Source organism: Vicugna pacos, chromosome 1 (genome assembly GCF_048564905.1).
Source record: "Vicugna pacos chromosome 1, VicPac4, whole genome shotgun sequence".
Lineage (NCBI taxonomy): Eukaryota > Metazoa > Chordata > Mammalia > Artiodactyla > Camelidae > Vicugna > Vicugna pacos.
This window is the reverse complement of record NC_132987.1, coordinates 122,213,858-122,226,225: the sequence shown is the minus strand read 5'-3', so window position 1 is coordinate 122,226,225 and position 12,368 is coordinate 122,213,858. Positions and strand designations below refer to the sequence as shown.

At 59.3% G+C, this 12,368-nt stretch overlaps 1 long non-coding RNA gene across 1 annotated transcript; it reads left to right on the top strand.

The window, feature by feature from the left end:
- The first annotated feature begins 4,121 nt into the window (after positions 1-4,121).
- On the top strand, positions 4,122-11,382 carry LOC140686130 (uncharacterized). Its single transcript, XR_012059674.1, has 4 exons — positions 4,122-4,359; positions 6,630-6,868; positions 9,014-9,084; positions 11,030-11,382. It is a non-coding gene; the product is annotated as an uncharacterized lncRNA (long non-coding RNA).
- Positions 11,383-12,368: the final 986 nt, after the last annotated feature.

The following is a 12,368-nucleotide window of genomic DNA, read 5'->3' as shown; positions in this document are numbered from 1 at the left end:
TTCTTAAATTTCTTTCATTAATGTCTTGTAGTTTTCAGTATATAGGTCTTTCACCTTCTTGGTTACATTTATTTCCAGGTATTTATTATTTTTGATACAATTATAAACAGGATTATCTTTAAAATTTCTCTTTGTGATAGTTCATTATTAGTGGTCCATCCCATCATCCTCGGAGCCAAACAGCCTGCTGCCTTCTGAGAGATGCAACTCCTGTGAAGTTTTCCTGCCAAAGTAATGAGCCTGAGTCTAATGGACCCTTTAGATCTAAACTCTCATTTACAGGAAATCACAAGGAAAGGGAGGCAGAGGACAGTTCAGAGACATCCTGAACGAGGGGCCTTTGACCTGGCCTCTTCAATAAGCCTTGGCATGCAAGGAAAAAGGGAGGGGCTGCTTACAGATGAGGAGAAATGGAAGTGACATAAAAGCAAATGCAGGGTGGGGACTTTGTATCATTCTTCAAACAAACCAGCTGTGAAACAGCATCTGGGGGACCGTGGAAAGCTTGAACGTGGACTAGCACCGGATGACACGGAGGAAGGAGCCTGCTCTGGTTACCTGCGGTGACAGCATAGAGGTCGTGTAAGAATTGCTTGTCTCTGCCAGAGACTTGAAGTGTTTGTCTCTGCCAAAGATTTTATCCTAAATGTTTAGGGGTGAGATGCCAGGCTGGGTGTGATCTCCTGTAATATGTTTCACATACACACAAATAATAAAGCAAAGCAAATGTGGCAACAGGTCAAACCTGTTCATTTGTTGGTGGGACATTAGATTATTCTCCTATTTCTGGATGTTCAAACATTTTCAGGATAAAAAGGATTTAAGACTCTGGAGGAGGGAGGAAAGGCCCTGGCTCTCACAGATCTTGGTGGGCCCAGGTCATTTGGCAAAAGCACAAGGAGGCCCTGCCCCCAGGGGTCTCCCTCGGGTTACAGACAGTCACCTGTCCCTCTAGGCACTCCTCCTCCTGCCACCCCTGCGGCTGCTCAGAGCCGGAGCCGTGGAGCATGCTTCCCAGCCCCCGTACAGCTCCTGGCCCACAGGGACCCAGGGGAACAGGGCCAGAGAGACCGGGTGGGGGAGCCTACAAGAGACTAGGGCTGGGTGCACTGTGCCACCCACGCCCCTCTCTTACACGGTCCCAAGATGCACGGCCAGAGAGCAAGGACCAGGACTGCACCCAGGGCCCCCCCATCCCATGGCAGCCGCCCCCCACCCCAGCAAGGACAGCACAGCAGGCAGGTGGCTGGGCGACCGGCAGACTGGTGTGTGCGGGAGGACAACGCCCAAGACATTTCCCAGGCTCGACCCTTCCCGGGCAGCACCGCACTCTACAGCGACACAGCCTGGGATCGCAGGGATTGCAGCTGGCCTTCGGGCGCGGGAGAGGGGGCAGATCAACGTCTGAAAGCGACAAGGGACCGTGAAGGCCTCTGCGGGTTTCAGTTGGAAGTTTAGCCTTAGGGAATGATCTTTCAGATGCACAGGTTCTTTTCTAAGACTATTAACTACAGTTGTCACAAATCTATCATAGTGAAAAACTGAAAACAATCCTAATTTCCTAGAGGACAAAGCACGGTAGAGATACAGCATGGCCCCAGCTTTTAATTGTATTATATTGATAAGGTAAGCTGGCAGAAAACACACTGAAATGTTTCAGAACCCATGTCCGCTGGACGGCAGAGCGGCAGGCACCTTTCACTCTCGTGCTGTGTGGTTTCCGTGTTTGCTGGGGCAGGACCACTCGCCCGACACCTGCTATGGCCCAGCACCCACGCCTAGAGCATTCTGTGCAGGCTGCGGTGAGAATGGCCTTTTGCAGATGAGGAAGCTGAAGCTCAGAAACACTGAGGGATGTAGCTGGTGAACCAGGGCCCCAGCCCGAGGCTACAACCCAGAGCTCAGACATGCTGCAAATTCGGGGCCTTGTGAAAATGTAGCTTCCTGGGCCCCACTGCAGGGCTTCAGATGGGATTTGTCTGGTTGCAGGATGCAGCTCCCAGAAGCCGGAAGACCCAGGGTCTGAAATCTACCCATCCCCCAAAGTTCCCTCTGCTGCTTAAGTGCCCGCTGCCTCATCCTGGTGTCAGTGCATCTGAACCGCCATGGAGGGGGCATTCACGCCCACAGCCCCCGACACCCGCCGGCCCCAGGAGGGGGCAGGATCTGAACTCAGATCTGTCCAAAGTCCTGTGAGTTCCTAGGAGCAATGGAACCAGGAAGAAAAGGAGCCCCAAGACTGATAAGTGGGGGCGGACTGCGTGTCAGAGACAGGTTACCAGGGGCCTGCGGGGTTCTGGAAGGTTCTGAGATCTTAGCTGAACACCTATACAGGGCCGACTCCCCACTGGGGCGTGGGTGGGGTAGCTTCCGCCCTGCTTGGCCTGACACTGACCCAACTTGGATCCCCGGGGAGAGGGGCGCTGTGGTCGCCCTGGGCCACTCCAGCTCTGCCCTTGTTGGGGGTGGTCCCCTTGGCCAGACCAGAATGTCTGCTGCCCATCAGGGGAGGACGGGGGCTGCTCCAGGACACACCTGAGAGTTTCACTGGGCGAAGGGAGCTTTTAGCCCCTCTTGTTCAGAGCTGCAGCGTCCCCGGTGCCAGCCGCGGCCGGGCGCGGACTGGAGGTCCGGATGCCGGCTGCAGGCTTCCTGTCCGGAAGGCTGGGCTGACGTCAGCCTGCGTGGGGCTCACCCTCTCCCGGCCTGTGCAGAGGCAGGGAGGGTCCGGAACTGGGGCTCTGGGAACCAGTGCCCGGCCCCTGGGGGGAGCCATGGACCCGGGGCCACGTGGGCGCACCTGGGGGGCCCCCGGCCCACACCTGATAGCGTCCTGACAGGTCCAAGGAGAGAAAACAGGAACCAAAACCCTGCGGGAAAGAGAAGCCCTTTCAGACCCCACACTGGATGTGGGCTGGACAGGAAGCTGAGGGCTCTGGGTGGCAGGCCGGCGGCCCGGCCACCGCCGGAGGTCCGGCCTCCGAAGGACCGCTGCCCCGCGGCCCCGCCCACCTCGCCTGTTCTCACCCCCACCTCTTGCGTGGCTCGCCTTCCTGTCCCTCCTCCTGGGTTTCCAGCCCACTGGGTAAAAAGTCTAAAGAATAATGAACCTGAAGACTGGAGCCGGCTGTCCTGCACCCACTGTGCGGGGGAGCTGGGGGCGTCCTGCCCCCTGAAGGCCCCTCTCCTAAGCCAGCGCAGAGGCCCTGCTGGAGAGCCCAGGGGGGCCCACCCGCCTCCTTACTTCCAAGGGAGACGTCAGCCCAGAGAGAAGCCAGACGGGAGCCCAGTCAGCAGGCAGACTGCACGCGGGCTCCTGGCCTGGGTGGGAAAGGGCCTTCGAAGGGAAGGGCCTGCCTGCGCTCCGCACGGCAGGTACGCAGCCTGAGGCTGTGAGAGGAGGGCATTCGTCACCTCCGCGCTGGCTGCCGCAGGTGACTCTGTCCTCCAGGCTGTCCTGGTTTCAGCACAGCCGCCTGGGCCCCCTTGGAACAGAAGCCCAAGGGGAGGGGCTGAGAGTGGGTGAGGAGGGCCCTCCCGGCTCCTGGGGCTCTGTGAACCATGTGACACCCCGCATCATTTGTAAGGTGCAGGCACAAGGCTTGGGGACACCAAGGGGGGTCCTGACACTTTTCAGAGCCCTGGCACAGAAGTGTCGCAGTCACCGTGCAGAGTGACCCTCAGCGTGGACGGCAACACCTGCCTGAGTCTGGGAACCACCGTGACGGAAAGCTGTTTGCTCAAGTCACCCCTCAGGGGTGTGCGTGTGGGCGTGCGTGTGCCTGTGCGTGATGTGCGTGTGAGTGGGGAGGGTGTATGTGGACTGTGTGTCTTCTGAGTGTGTGCACGCACGTGTGGTGTGCGTGTGTCTGGGTATCTGTATTGCCCACCCTCCCTCTCGGGGTGTGCGGGGACGTCCTTGGGGCCTCACAGCACTGCCTGGGCAGGGAGGGCAGGTCTGTGCGGAGACCGCGGGGCCTTGGACAGCCACGCCTGCACACACGCGCCCAGGCTCGCACCTGCGCCATGGCTCTGCTGAGAGGGAGGAGCGGCGCCAGAGGGAAGGGGGCCTATTGCACAACAAGTGTGTCTGAAGCCTGTGGATGGTGTGGGCACCCAGAGATGACAATGACTTGAGGCCTGGAGAGCAGCAGGCATGGGGACACTTAAATCCCTGTCACTTCAGTCATGTTGACTTCCTGGCCCAACTGGAGGCGGCGCAGCGTGTCCCTGCCCTGATGGAGGGAAGTGCACAGTGACCGAGCGCCCCGGAGGCTGTGGCCAGCCCGGGGTGTCGGGGCCAGTGGGAAGCTGCTCGCGGACAAGGCCTCAGGCTCAGGCCAGCCTCGGCTCTGTGGGGTGAGGCGGGGTGAGGGGGGCGGGTCCCCGGGGGCTTTCTCTGGCGGCAGGTGGGGCTGCTGGTTAGAGGGTCTCAGAGTCCCCGGGTCCTCACACTCCAGCGATGTGGCCTGCAGGGGTCCTGGGCCCCGAGCACACGTGACCCCAGAAGATGCAGGCAGAGACGGTTGAACAGCCCACAGGGAGGGTCCCAGGATCAGAGAGGAGGCTGCGTGGTGTGGCCACGAGCCAGAGGACGCCGGGGCTCCCAGGAACTGGAGGAGGCAGGGAGGGAACCTCCCCTAAAGCCTTGGGAGGGAGTTTGGTCCTGCTAATGCTTTGATTTCAGACTTTTGGCTTCCAGACTATGAGAGAACAGACTTCGGTTGCTTTAAGACCCCCCCCCCCGCCCCAACACACACACCTGATCTGTCCTGCTTTGTTTTGAGTGGCTTAGTGAGGCCACCTGCCCTGCAGTGTGCAGAGCCTTTGGGGGAAGGGGGATCTTTCATTAGGGGCGGGGCCTGGGACTCCCACTCTGTGGGGCTCAGGCTCTTGACCCCAGGAGGAACAGCACAGCCCCAGTGAGACCAGGGCCAGGGCCAGGGCCAGCCAACAAGGGACGCTATCAGCTTGTCCTCGGCAAGGGGACATCCATATGGAGCTCCAGGCTCAGCTCATGTCGCAGGGCTCCTCCCAGAGCTGCCGTCTGGGATCCCACCCTCCCAGGACCACCCCACTGTCTCTCGTGTTCCCAACCAAGGCTCAGCCCCAGCCCACGCGGGAGCAGAATGGCTCCAGGCTCTTCCAGCTCAGACAAGCTGGGGCCTCTCATGGGCCCGATCCCCACTGAGCTGTAAGCCATCTGGGGGTCTCTCGCTGGAGAGGAGGGAGAGGTCACTCACAGCCGCTGGCTAGAGGGCTCTTCTGTTCGGCCTCTTCCTTCTGGAGTGTCACCCCCTCCAAGCAGTCCTCCCTGACTCTCTTACCTAAAGCTGCACAAGCATGGCTTCTCATTACACTCTTGTGCACTCTGCACAGCACTCGTCTGGTGGGCAGTGTGTCTAGTGCTCAGGGCATGTACTCAGGGTCCAGAGCACCTGCCTTGGGTCCAGCTCCTGTGTGATCTTGAGAAAGTTGCCTAACTTCTCTGTGCCTCTGCATTATGGTGGTCCCGGTTCCAAGGTTTAGCGAGGTAAGGATCTCAGAACAGTGCTGGAAAAAGGAAGCTCAGCGGGCACTGCAACCCCAGGAGGGTATAGACCATGGACTTGCAGAGTGAGGGTGCTGCACCCGGCACCCCCCGCCTCAGGGTGCTGCCCTGGAGCATGTGAGTGGGTGAATGACCTGGATCTGCTGCTTCCCAGACCTGCTCGTGTCCGTCCCCCGGGAGTTACAGAGAACTGCCTGGAAAAGCAGCCCTGCAGCCCCTGACTCTGTGTTAACAGACCCCGCCCGCCCCAGTGGGCCAGCATTCCAGGGTCCCTGGCCCAGAGCGAAGCTGGTGGACGCAGAGGGTGGGCCTGGCCTCTGGCAGTGCGGACACCTGCTTGTGCTTCCCTGTGAAATTGCAGGAGAGCGAAGAGACGGTCGGGGGGGGTGCAGGCACCCCTCAGACAGATCACAGGGAGCCCTCCCCCAGCCCTCCTTCCTTCCCACTCAGCTCCCGACTGTGTTCCAAACACAAACACTTTGAGGGGCTCCTCTTGAGCCCGGGGGACTCAGGTCCCCCAGGGAGGTGGTACAGCAGGTTGGCATTTGCACCTCAGAAAACACCGAGCAAAGCCCCTGGATGCCCCATGTTCCCACTGCCTCCTTCCCCAGAAAAGGCGGAGGGCGGCCACCTCAGGCTGGCTCCCCAGGGCAGCAGGAAGTTGTCCAGCTCCACGGCTGACCTGCTGTCTTAATGACCGACGTGGCCACTTGGCAGCCAAGCCGGCTGGCTGTGACTGTAAAGCCTGGTGAACAAAGCAGACCATTAAAAAGCGATACGGAGGCGCTTGCCCGCACCCCAGGCAGACGAGCTGGAACGAGGCAGGCACGCTGCTTGGCAGGACAGCCAGGTCTCGCGTCCTCGTTCACAGGCTGCGGGCAGGACTGGAGGTTTAGGGCCTGACGGGCGGGGAGCAGACGGGGCTGAGTCACAGCAGATGAGAGGTCACATTCTGAGGAGAAATTAGGTGACCCACATTGTCCCCAGGGTTCCCCTCCGTGGTGGAAGCCTCTGAGGACCCTTCCCACATGCAGTCCCTCCACTGCCTCATCCATCCATCCATCCATCCATCCTTCAGGAGCCAGGCACTGTCCAGGGTTCTGGAGACACAGTGACGATCCAGCCACAGCCCCTGCCCCATGCAGCTGAGGCCAGGGCAGGGACTGCAAACCCAGATGGCCAGCAGAGCCGGGCAGTGATGTGAGGCAGCGGGCGGACAGCTTGTGGAAAACCACAGGAGAGCAGTATGGTGCGTGACAGCGGACCTGCAGGCCTGGCTGTGCCCCTCAGGGCCCTGGCTCTGGACGCCTGGACCCGGTAAGTAAGGTGGTGTGGTGACTGGGGCTTGTAGAGAGAAACACACAGGAGCGTAGGTCCTCTACGGGTGTCACCCCAGGCCCCGAACCACTAAACACAGAGGCAGGGCCAGGAACGTGGACTTTAAAGGATCTGCCGGAGGCTGTGGTGTGAACCCCCACTCCAGGGAGCTAATGGGCCACAGGCCCCCACAGCCATGCTGAGACCCTCTGCCAAGGCCACATGGACCAGCTTTGTGTCCTTGGACAGCCCTGGCGCCACCTCCAGGCCTTGTTTTCTGGAGAAAAGGGGGAACTGGGGCCAGAAGTCCTCCAAGAACCTTCTGGCTCTCGGCCTCTGCCCTGGTTTCTGGCCTGGGACCCAGGCTCTGCCTGCAGCACCAAGGCGTATGCGGAGCCGAAGCCAGGAGCTGCTCGATGTGAGCCCGTGCAGTCTCCTCACCCGCCCCCCAGCCGTCACCCCTAGCTTGTGCGGTCCTTGTCACCCTGTGCCGTCTCAAATGTCCAGGGGGCCTTTGTGTGGCACCTGCCGGGGAGAGTGGTCGGCTCAGGCTGAGTCATGGCCTGTTCTGCTGCCCTGGAGCCTGCGGTCTCCACCTCTGCAGTGGGCCCCCCCAGAGAGGAGCTGTGGACAGGCAGACAGACAGACAGAGCGGGTAGAGGACCCGTGAGCTCAGCTCCCACGTGAACCAGCGTAACAGCTGCCAGCCTTTGAAGGCATTTCTGGAAAATTCAGGCTGCTCTGAACGGGCTGGGGTTTACTTTAAACGTGTGCTTCTTCGTTGCCAAGGCTGTCAGTTGCCCAGAACCAGAAGCGACCTGGGGAGATGGGGGGGTGGCGACCAACAACACGTAACCCGACGTGGTGGGGGCTCCCCATGGTCTTCCGCCCTGTGGCTGAGCCGATGGGCACAAAGCTGTCTGTGGGGTTCTCCCGGGAAATCCACAGCCTTTTCGTTAACACAGGGGACATCAGAAAGGGCTCTTATGGGTGAATGCCCGGTGTTCACGATGCGAGGATGCCAAGAGTGGTTCAGAGCTGGTGCCCACCTGTGGGCAGTGTGCAGGCCTGAGGAAGTGCCCGCCTGTGGGCAGTGTGCAGGCCTGAGGAAAGCATCCAAGCAGGCCTGCCCCTGCTGAGTCCTGTGTCCCGTGCTGGTCGGAGTGTCCTGCAGGCTGGAGCTCCAGCCTCAGGGAGCTGGGCCCCTCCCCGTGGTGGCCGGAGCACCCATGGTACAGACTGCAGGGCATCAGTGGCTGCAGAGCCGATCAGGGCTGTTTCTTACCTGCTCGCTGACACAGGCCAACTCCCAAAGCATCTCTGCTCAGGCAGCAAGATGGTATGGGTCACAGCTCAGCCTGCTTGCCTTCTGGGGCCACTGTCACCACAAGAGTTGTGCCTGACAAAACAAGCTTAGGTCCATTCACATTGTCACTGTCCTCACCCGGGGGAGCCCCTGAGGACAGGGAAGGGGGCTGAGGCTTGTCCTGGAGTCAGAGCCCCAGGGAGCCACGGGCCAGTGGGCCTGACCCTGGGGCTTCATCTGGCCCTCACTGGTTCTCCATGATGGAGAGGAAGTAGGGGCGGACAGCGGGCTGCCCGGAGCTAACGCCGGCGCCCCTCCGCCCCCCTCCCTCCCGGCGGTCTCCAGTGTTTGCGCAAATGCTCCAGCCGCCACGCGCTGCTCTGCCACGGATGCTCCAGCCTCGTGGGTCCCCGTGTCACACCCCGCTGTGCACAGTGACACCCCACCCCCTCCACACCGCGTGGACCCCACCCACCCCCAACTCCACAGCGACTGGGGCCGCAGCTGGCTCCCAGGCTCCCTGAGACGCGTCCTCACCCTGAAGAGTGTTTCCAGGGTCGTCCAGTCTCGGTGGAGCTGCTCGCTGTCCCCTGGGTGACTCTCCTCACAAACGCTGCCATCTGGGCGGGGTGGGGGAGGTGGGGGAGGCCGCAGGGCCCCCTGTGCAGGGAGAGGTGAGTCTTGTCTCAAGAGGGGCCTGTTGAGCCGTGCCTACTTCCCTGCACCCTCCCCCCACATCTCGCCTCCCCACCCACACGCAATCACAAACTTGCATCCAGCTTTACGAGCTGGAAATTTAACATCAAAAATCCTTCCTGCTACTTAAATTTCTACCTTAGGACCCGGAAAGACGAGCAGATTTTCTCCCCCTGTTTTACGCTGAGCTGATTCAAGTGGGCACGTTGCCAGGGTGAGTGAGCATCACCGGGGAGCCTCTTCCCGCCGCCTCAGGGCGATGCGTGAGAATTTCACAGCCTCCTCCATCTGGCCAAACACAGCCCCGAACGGCCTGAGGATGAGCCCAGGGGCACGGTCTCCTTGGTCTCCTCCGGAGGCGGAGATGTCTGGAATTGCGTAGAGCAGACGCTGAAAGCATCACAGGGCTAGCGCTCCCCTGAATGTATTTTATTGTTTTAATCTAAATTGGTTCTTTTGAGAAACGAGATGCAAATCTCATGGTGTGCCCCTTTCATGTGCGGGAGCTCTAATTACGTGGTATTCTGTAAGTGCCTGAAAAATTATATTTCTAATTCCTCCAGAGGCCCATCATGAAAGAGCTTGTTATAACTACGGGCCTTCCCCCAGGATGTAGGCACTGCGGGGGGTGGGCAGCGTGAGCAGCTTCCTGTGAGGAGGGGCCTTGCAGCCTTCAGCATTTACAGCTCAGCCTGGAGCGTCCGCTCGGGGTGTCTGCGCCCTGCACTGGTGATGCAGTTCTAGCTTTTGCAGGCCAAGAGGGCAGGGACCATCTTGCCACCCACAAATTCATCCCTGCAGGATTGGGCCATCTCGCCAGGCCCAGAGCAGATAAAGGGCCTGCTCCACCCCAGCCCTGGTGTGCAGAGAGGGGATGAGGGGGTGCCCACAGAGGAGGCAGAGCCGTCTGGAAACCCCTGGCTGCAGAAAAACGGCTGAGGACTGTGTCCCTCCCTGCTCCCATTTCCTGTCACCTTTGGAGGCCGTGTGTCTGTCCTTCATGGCCTTCTCCCAGCTCTGGACAGTCCTTTGCTGCTAAGGGTCTCAAGAATGCCAGGAGGTGAATCTTGCCACTAGGCAAAATGTTCCTTTCATCTGGGATTCCTTAGAAAGAGTTCTGAGCCTCACAGAGGGATGTGGGGTGCTGAGGGGATCTTGTGAAACTCTGAAATCAGAGGAGACTCTGAAATTGGAGACACTGAATTGGAGGAGGAGCTCTGAAACTGGGGAGACGGTAGGCGTTAGCACAGGGTGGTAGGTCACCTTGAGGTCAGATGACAACACCTGGCCTCTGCTTCCCGGTTCCACACTGCGTACAAGTCAGCCTCAGCTCAGCAAACACTAGGCCCATGATTCCTGTTGTTTGCTGGCTGGCAGTCCAGACTCTGCGTGGAACAGGAGAGAGAAAGTTGTGACTCCTGCTCTTGAGATGCTTGCAGTGTAGACTTAGCAGAGATGGATTCTGAGAAGATTATGTCAGAACCAGACGGCACTATTATATGTCAAGCTCTGGATGACATTCCTGAGGCAACCAGGAAGGTGGATGAAGACTGCTAATTACCCCCAACATCCTTCCCATCCCTCTCCCTTAGTATTTAGAACCCCAACTTTTAGCTGGGTACATTGCCTTCAGATGAAAGGCTACATCCCCCACACTACATTATGACTAAGTGAGGAATGTCCTCTTGGTTGGAATGCAGAGGTGATGACTGCAGCTCAAGCAGCCATTTTGGACCATGAGGTGGCATGGTCAGTATGAAGGAGCAGCATGTGGAAGAAGTCTGAATCCCAACTCTTATCTGAGCACATTGTAATCCGGATCACCCCCCAACCCCAGTTAGCTGGGCATATTCCTCATCTTCTCTTGCAGCTAGATGTGGCTATGTGCCTAAATTTTGGCCAACAAATTTTAGGCAGATATGTTGCATGTCTCTTCCAGAAAACATCCTAGTGGCTGGGCCATGCCCTCTGCTGTGGACTGAATGGTGTCCCCCCAAAAATTCATATGTTGAAACCATCACCTCTAGTGTGATAGTATTTGGAGATGGGGCCTTTGGGGGGAGATGAGGTTTGGGTGAGGTCATGAGGGTGGGCCCCCCATGATGGGATTAGTGTCTCTATAAGAAGAGGAAAAGACACCAGAGTCCTCTCTCTGCCAGGTGAGGAGGACACAGGGAGAAGGCCGTCTGTAAGCCAGGAAGAGGGGACTCACCAGAGCACAACTCTGCAGGCACCCTGATTGCAGACTCCCCAGAACGGAGGGGAAGAAACGTGTGTTGTGTGAGCCCCCAGTCTGCGGTGTTTTGTTACAGCAGCGGAGCACACTGACACCGCCTCCTCTGTCGCCCGTCCGCTGGTGGGGAGCCTGGACGGCCGTGCAGGTCAGGCAGGGAGCCTGCTGACGGTGCAGAGGCAAAGCACCGGGCGGCGTTCCGTCCGGGCTGGGGCGCCTCCCCCTGCCCCCCAGCTGTCTTTGATTTGCAACATGTTCTGAGATACAGCATCTGTCTGAAACCTGCACGTGTCTGGCTTTTGCTCTGGTTTTCCAATGAAAGAAGAAGGAATTATTTTGCCTGAAAATTCTTACCCCACAAGCTAATACACATTTTCCAGCTCTCATCTTCCCCAAATAGGCTATGTCGCCTGAGGCTTCCCCAGTAAATTATCACACACGGTGGCTTAAACCAACAGAAATTTACTCTTTCACGGTCCTAGAGGTCGGTAGTCTGCAGTCAAGATGCCGTCAGGACCATGCCCCTCTGCAGCTTTTAGGAGGGAGCCTGCCTGCCTCTTCCAGATCCTGGGGGCTCCAGGCGTCCCTTGGCTTGTGGCCGCCCCCTCCCATCTCTGGCGCCATCATCATGCGGGCTTCGCCTCTTCCCTGTGTCTCCCCCTGTGTGTCTCCTGTAAGAGCGCTCGCCACGGGATTCAGGGCCTTTGGGTAATTTGGGTTCAGGGTGTGTTTGGATCGTCCAGGACAGTCTCCCGCTGAGGTTCTTAATTGAATCTGCAAAGACCCTTCCCAAATAAGGTCACATGGAAGGATTCTGGGGATTTGACACGGACATGCCTTCTGGGGGCCTCCTACTGGCTGGCCACCGTGAGTCAGCGTAAACAGAACACAAACGGCCTTGGAGAAGGCCTTCCAGACCCCGGAAGTCCCGGCCAGCCTGTGGCGGCCCCAGGAGGCTCCCAGGCTCCTCCCTGCGGCTCGGACGCCCCTGGGCCTGCTATGCCCAGCGCAGCCTGCGGCCGCACACCTGGACCCGCCTCCCAGCCTGGCTGCAGGGGCTTGGCCACCGACTTGGGCGGCCCCTGGGCTGAGATAAATCCTTCTGGGTGCTTCCCCAGCTGCTCCTGCTCCTCTCTGCCCCCCGCCTCCCACCCCAAGCGCCGCACTGCTGTCGGAGGATCCGCTGGGCTCAGGGTCCTGAGCGCTCCTTTGCCTGGAGGGGCTCCTGACCGCCCCTCTGGCACCTGGTGCCCTGGACCCCTCCC